Here is an 8,186-nt window from a genome sequence, read left to right on the forward strand (position 1 = left end):
TTCTTGCAACTTCTCCTTTGGGAAAGCCTTCAAAGCTGATTTGGCGATCACAGGCAAATGTGCAAAAATCACAAGATCCATCTCATTACTGAGTGGACACACTAGGTTTCTGAGCCAGCAGTTTCTCTCACCTTCTTTACTGGTCTTAATTTGGAAAAATCTTTGTTTCTAGAAACTAAATCATCATCAAGCTCTGCCTTCATATAAGTTATTTTTTAAAAAAATACAGGCTCTGGAGGCAATTGCGAAAGAAGTGTTCTGAAATTATTTTCATCTATTCTCTCACCCAAGGAGTACTTAGTGAGCATCTAATATCTTTAATAGGGCAACATCAGAATAATTTCATTGCCCTTATAAGACGTAACATGGTTAAAAATAGATCCAACATTCATAGGTCTGAATTTTGCTGATGTTACTAGTTGTGTGACTTTGGATACATTACTCATATTCCCTGAGCTTTGCTTTCCTCACTTGTAAAACAGAGACATGGAGGAGATCGTTATGATGATTAAATGAGATGTAATTGCTCAATGCCATCTTCCCTTGATAGACTGGACAAGGACCAGACCCTGTCTGAGAGGATAAGTACCCCCATCCATAATCTCTGCAGCAAGTAGCCCAGGAAGCCAAACCAAAACCCCTGCAGCAATCTTGCCAGAACAGTTAGGACTCGGCTGATGCCTGCCAGCTTCCCAGTTTTTTCACTCGCTTCCAACTCAGGACCAAGCAGAGAAAGCCAAATATGCTCTCCCTAAACCAATGATCTAAGATGCTCTTTTCTAATTAGCCTACCTCCATCTTCCCCTTGCCAACAACCCCCAATCAGAGCACATCTGAACCCTTCCCATTTTTTCACCATAAAGCTTTTCCACTTCCCTGGCTGCCCTTGAGTCTGCCAAATGCAAGTGATGGTGACTAACTCCCTTGCCCTAGCAAGCTCTGAATGAATAGTCTCTGTTTATTACTTGGGTGGTCTTTGTTTCTTGCCACAGCTTTCCTGGAGACTCCACTGAGACACGGTCTGCACTGTCCATCACCATGGACCCCAGCCTCTGACCCGATGTGGTCCCCACAGAGGACCCTTGTACCTTGCTGTGTGTGGCTTGTCACGTCTGTGCCAACATCATCAGAGCTGGGTCTGAACTCTGCTATCTTTGCATTGAGTTCCTCAGCTATTTATTCTACTTACACTATCCTGGGTGGAATCAGGCTATTCTTTTTCATCCTTTTTGGGGGGCTCTCTTTTGTACTTTTATTTTGTATTGTGTTATCTGAAAGTACTATTTGTCATAAGAAGGAGAATGATAGGGTAGAACACAGACATAGGCCCTATAAGCCTGTTGTTCGAGCCAGCCTCACAGACCAGTGAGTGCAGTTCTCACCAGATGGGCATCCATTTGGACAGACTTCACCATCGGTCACTAATAAAACTGGGTGAGGCACTCCCTCCACCTTGATTTTTTTTTTTGTCCTGAGAATTTGCCTTTAATTTAGAGAGAGGGCTCACTCTACTATTCTACCTGCCAAGGGGTCAGTGTTTGGAGGGGGCCAGCCCTCAGGTGGGGGAGCCTGACACACAATGAACACAAGCATCACTTTCAACCAAGCTTTGCCGGCTCTCCTGGGGTTGTCCAGGCCTAAATCCGCTCCTCCTCCAGGAAAAACTGCTGCTTCTTATATGTTTTGTCGTTACAATCCCAGTTCTGGTGGCTAGCTCTCTAAGTGGCATAACTTCAGCTGTGGCCAGTCTGTGGAACATTTGACTTGAATAAATTTTGTATTTAATAGGCACCCTAGAAAAGAAGGGGAATTAGGATTTCTTAGGTCAATGGACAGCAGTTTTTAATTGGTATACAGAAGCCTCCAAAAGAAATTCTGGTTCAAAAATTATTTCATTAAAAGATACTTTGGCCAAAGCTAGTGAGCAATTTGACAAACCTAAGCAACAAGGAACTAGACGCATTTCCTAGTAAATCCTCCCTCTCCTTGTCCTCCACTTGCCTCCCTATATCCAATTTCCCTCTTCCTCTTTATCCTTCTCATCTCTGTCTTTCATCGCTCCTGTCAACTACATCTGTCTCTTCCTCTTGAGCAGACCCTGTATGTTTTCCCAAGGACCTCCTAACACCATAAAATGTCAGTTGCTTAATGATCCATCTCTCTTATGAGCCAGATATGCAGGCAACTGTAGAATTTAAACTTTGGACCCAAGATGAATTAAGAGCTATAGTTAAGGACCTCCCTACAAGACCCCCAACAAGACCAGCAACTATTCCTAGAACAATTCTTTTGGGTGCATATGATTCAGGGTTACCTAACCTACATCAGCTTATACATATGTTGGTCAGGACCACAGATGCTAAATCTTGAATAGCAAAAGCTGATTGGATTGACCAGAGAGGGATCTGTAGGATCTCGTTGTCCATAATGAAGCTAGGGTCAAAAAAAAAAAAAAAAAAAGGCCTGAAAAGTAGGGCAAAGCCTCTCACCAGTAGTGTTCCTAAACATTTCCAACAAAAATTGATTGGACCATAATTTAATCATGAAAACAGAAAAATGGTAAAAAATATATATATATATATATATATATATATATAAGAGATTTTTGTGCTAGACTAGAAAATCCCTCTGACAACATTCGGGAGTTCACAAAGGTGTCAGTGTAAAAAACAGCCCTTTCATCTCAATCTGTCAATGGAGTTAAACCTGAAGCTGAAACCTGATTCAAAAATAGAAAAGGAAATAGCACCTTTGCTGAACACTTGTTAGAACATTTTAAGAAGGGTTTAGAATAAATGGGTGATGGGTATTAAGGAGGGCACTTATTGTGATGAGCACTGGGTGTTGTATGTAAGTGATGAATCACTAAATTCTACTCCTGAAACCAATATTATGTTAACTAACTAGGATTTAAATCAAAATTTGGGGAAAAAAGAAGGGTTTAGAATAAAAATGAGACAGAATCTAAAATTATGATCTTGCAGATCAAACAGCTAGGTGGCACAGCTCCCAAGCAACCATTTTTGACAAGGATATTGTAGGTGTTCTAAACAGAAGGGACACTGGCAAAAAGAATGTCCCGTCTTACAAAAGAAAAACCAGGCACAAAGAAAAACCCTCAATTCTGATCAAAGAGGGTACTCTGAAGAAGGAAACAGCTCCCAATATCCTGACTTACCCTTAAACACTCAAGTTGAATAAATATAGATGGTCAACCTAATCAATTCCTGGTAGATAAGGGTGCTACTCTTACTATGTTAAACCCCTTGCCTTGCTCAACGTCTTCCTCAGAGTAAACATACACAAGTAATAGGTCTTTCAAACAACCCCCAGACTTTTTCTACCTGCTAGCCCTTAACTATAGCGCTTGCACCCTTGAATGAAAAACATTACCTTTTGCTCTGTGATAGCACCCCTGCAAATTTAATAAGGAGAGACTTACTCTGCAAATGGAATTGTAATATTAAATGCTCAACAGAGGAACTATTAGGGTTCCAGAGGACTCCTCTATTCATAATCAAGTTGTATCTGTTATGTATATATATATATATGCCTTTGTCCTCCCAGATAAAAATCTTGCCATCATACCTGACATTCTGTGACCTTCAAAGTCCCCTGATGCAGAAAAAATAATTGGAGCAGAAGCCAGAAAGTAGATAGATCCTACCAAACTGCTACCCAACATCTCCAATATCCCTTGAAGCCAGAAGCAAAGGAAGGATCCAAAGCTATAGTTGAAGGTCTTATATCCAGGGGCATCTGAGTGGCTCAGTTGGTTAAGCATCTGACTCTTGATTTCACCTCAGGTCACGATCTCAGGGTCATGATCTCAGGGTCGTGAGATGGAGCCCTGTGTCTAGGCTCTGCATTCAGTGAGGAGTCTGCTTGAGATGCTCTCTCTCCCTCTCCCTCAGCCCCTCCCCTAAATAAAATCTTTGAAGGTCTTATATCCGAAGATCTTCTCAGACGTGCACTAGCTAGCCCTTCTAACACTCACTCTTGTCAGTGAAGAAACCAAACAGGTAAGGATTATCAATTTTTTCAAGACGTCAGAACAATCACTAAAATTTTTGTCCCTTGCTTCCCACTAGTACCTAACCCAAATACCATCTTGGAATAATTCTACCTAAATTTAGTTGCTTTCTTGTAGTCAATCTTTGCTTTGCCTTTTTCAATGTGCCAATCAAGGAACGCATATTGCATTCAGTTATCATGTCTCCTTTGTTTCCTTCAGTCTATTATAATTTCTCTGATTCTTCTTGTTTTCATCGACTATGACAATTTTGAGGAATACTGGTCAGGTATTTTCTAGAATGTTCCACAATTGGAGTTGGATATTTTCTCATGGTTAGACTAGGGTTATTGGTTTTGGAGAACACCACAGAGGTGCAGTGCCCTTCTCATATCAGGTGTACATGATATTCAAATGACTTAATCACTTATGGTATCCTAGATTGGATTCCGAAGTGGAAAGAAGACACTAATGAGAAAACTAGAGAAATCCAAATAAAGTCTGAAGTGTGGTCAAGAGTATGTGTCAAGTTGGCTTCTTAGTTTTGGCAAATGTATTATGGTAAGATAAAATTAACATTAGGGGAGACTCGGTGAAGAGTATGTGAGAAACTTCTGTTTTATCTCTGTAATTCTAAAATTATTCCAAAATAAAAAGTTTATTTTTAAAAAATTAAGGGGACATTTTCAGATAAAAACAGAGAATTTTCACCAACAGAACACCATGAAAGGAAACCCTAAAGGGTGTCCTTAAGGCAAAAGGAAAATGGTTTCAGATGGAATATCAAATGCAAGATGGGTAAAAAGCAACAAAAATGGCAAGTTAATTGTGAGTGAATGTAGGTTAATATTATCTATATAAAAAAACTACAGTAACGTGTTGAGGGGTTTATATATGTATAGGATGAAAGCACTTAATTGACATTTAATTACAGAGGGGCTTAGTAAATAGAGTTGAAGTGTTCTAAGGGCTTTGTACTCCTAGAGTGGCCCATGGAGGTTATTAGAAGGGAGAATCTTGGGCCTTTCTCCAGACTTGCTAAGTCAGAATTCCCATTTCAACAGAGTCCTCTGTGCTTTATACACATTAAAATTTGGGAAATTCTGTTACAAAGCTATTTGTATTGTCTCAAAAGAGAGTAAAAATATCAATTGCCAGTAGATTTTTGCAAATGTAGAATTTATTTTGTAATCTCTAGGGTAAGCAATAAAGAAATAGTAAAAGATTATATAATTTCCAAATGAATACAGGAAAAAAGAAAAATAATAAAAAATGATAGGTTCAAAAGAAGGCAGGAAAGAAAAAGAAATGGATAGGACACATAGAAACCAGTATTAAATATAAGTGAGCTAAATATTCCTTTTAGAAGATGATGATTATCAGACTAGATTTTTAACAACAAAAGCAATTACATGCTCTTTACTGAGAACACATCTAAAACCAAAAGCTATGAAAAAAATTAAAAGTTGAAAGAAAAAGAATGGGAAAAGATATAACTTGCAAATATTAACAAGAAAACCAGCATAGATTACTAATATTAGATTTTAAAAGTAGATTTTAAGACAAATGGCGTTATTAAACATAAAGAGGAAACTTCATAGTGATAAAAGATTCAATTCACCAGGAAGATAGAATATTTCTAAATTTGTATATACATAATAACATAGTTTTAAAATACATAGAGCCAAAGCTGACAAAAGGAAAAATAGACAAATTTACAGTCATACTGGGATATTGAACTGACAGTAAAAGTTAACCCCAAAATTAGTAAAGATACGGAAACACCATATTTAGTACCTTGACCTAATGTACACTCATAGAATACTATATCAAACTGCAAAGCATACATTCTTTTCAAGCTCACATGGAACATTTACCAGAATTGACTATATCCTGGGTCATTCAAATCACAACAAATTTCAAAGCTGTGAAATCAGGCAAAACACACTCTCTGACACAATGCAACTTAGCTAAGGATCAATAACAAAAATAAGGCTTATTTGGAAATTAAATGTAATCCATATATCAAAGAAAATTTATAGTAAAAATTAAAAAGACTTTTGAACTGAATGGTAATAAAAAACACCACGTATCAAGATTTACAGGAAATAGCTAAAACCACACTTAGAAGGAAACTTTAAAAGTATACAGTAAGGGAGTGGGGTAAGTCGGGGGGGGGGGGAAGCATATAGTAGAAAAAAAAAAGGCTTAAAACTTTCTGAGCTAAGATTTTATCTCAAAATCTAGTAAAAGAACAGAAAATAAACCCAAGAATATGGAAGGAAAGAAATAAGAAAGACCAGAAATCAGAGAAATAGAAAACAAAGAGGAGATTAGCAAAACCATTAGTGGTTTCTGTGAAAAAAAAGCTACAGGTAAAGTGAGGAGAGTCCAGGTCCAAAGGCCAGGGGAGCTGCAAGAAGGCAGTGTGGGGGAGGTTGATGGGCAGCGAAGGGCCAGGGAGGGAGAGAAGGGGCCAGATTTTCAATGAGGGATTTGAAGTGAAATGCTGTACGTTCTAGAGAAAATCCCCATCCTCCATCTCCCTGTGAAATGCTTAGTAAAATAGTCTTTTCTTGTTAATCCACTCTAGGTTTGGGTCTATTTGGGGGATGCCTTGAAGCGCTAAATCCTGCTGTCAGGGCGGTCCCAGAGTGAAATAAAGGCAGTTCAAAAGCACTTGGTCCTTTGATTTACACTAATAAGCATTCGTAGGGAGCCCCTGTGCTAGGCGCAGCTCTAACTTTACCTGCAGTGGTTCATCCAATCCTCCCAGCAACACTACAATGCAGGTATGAGTATCCTCTCTCCACTTTACAACTAGGAAGCTGAGTGTCAGAAAAGCCGGGCAGGATGGCGCCTCTGGTCAAGGGAAATAGCGTTGTGAGCAGGCTTCTGACTCCAGAGCCTGTACTCTCCCACTCCCCCACCCTGTCAGTACGTAGTATCAGGGCTCTGTCCACTGCGATGTGGATGGAATAACAAGAGTAGAACCAGAACGGGAGAGAGGGCAAGCTGCCCAGAAGTGTACTGAGTCACAAAGCCCATTAAACTGCATGAACAGAAGAGCACCCCACCATAGTGGTGCTGGGATTCCTTGAGGCTGAAAGTGCGGAGGGCATCATAGATGCCTCTGCTCCAGCATCACTCACACCTCATCCATCAGCAATGTCATCATGCCTCACCCCACCCATTTCTCCCCACGTCCCATGCCACCACCTGGACCAGGCCTCTGCCATCTCTCCTCGGACAAATGCAGTGGTCTCTCCGCTTCCACTTTGGCTTATCACCCCTGATCCCACTCCAGTCCCCACTCAGCAGCGAGAAGTACCTTTTAACTATATATCAAATCACATGCTTCCCCTTTAAAGTTTTCCCATCACACTGAGCATGCAGTCCAGACTCCTGATCTTGACCTGTAAGGCCCTGCAAGGTCTGGCCCCCCACTGACACCGAGCACTGTCCTCCCTCAACTGGTGAGCTCCCACCTCACTGACCTCCCTACAGACCCTGAAATACACCTGTTTCCTTTCTCACCTCAGGACCTATCCACATGCTCTGCTGCAGCCCTCAGTGATTTTGCCCTCTTCATTTTGCATGGCTGGCTTCCAGGTCCCCTTCAGGATAGAGGTCACCTCATCTGAGAAGCCTTCCCTGAACGTCTTATCTAAGCAGGAACTTAATTTGAAGTAAATGCTATATATATTCACTTAAAATTCTTTTATGAATTGATTGCTTATGTAATGTCTAGATGGAAGCTTCTGGAAGCTTCTATTTATTCACCTACTCTTCCTAGCACTTAGCCCAGTGCCTGGCACATGGGATGCATTCACAAACATTTTTGAATGGAGAAACGATAAGAATGGGTTCCAAAGATTGTTTATCATTTGGTGGTTGCTGAATGAACCCAGGTGAGGAGAGAGGACAGAAGGCAGACACCAGGGAACAAATCGGTGACATCTCAGATTATGAGGGCATTTTGAATTGTGGAGGAGATATTTTCCATTGGCAGATGCAGATAAATAAGGACCGTGACATTTTGTCATTCCATTCACATGTGTTCCAGAATGTTTGGGGTAAGGGAAATGATAAGTGTCTTGAGAAGCATGGCAGGATCTGGCTGTCATCAACCTCATTAATGAGGCCTCTTAAGCAATTCGAAGCAAAATAACTT

The sequence above is a fragment of the Halichoerus grypus genome, chromosome 3 (assembly GCF_964656455.1).
Source record: "Halichoerus grypus chromosome 3, mHalGry1.hap1.1, whole genome shotgun sequence".
Taxonomy (NCBI): domain Eukaryota; kingdom Metazoa; phylum Chordata; class Mammalia; order Carnivora; family Phocidae; genus Halichoerus; species Halichoerus grypus.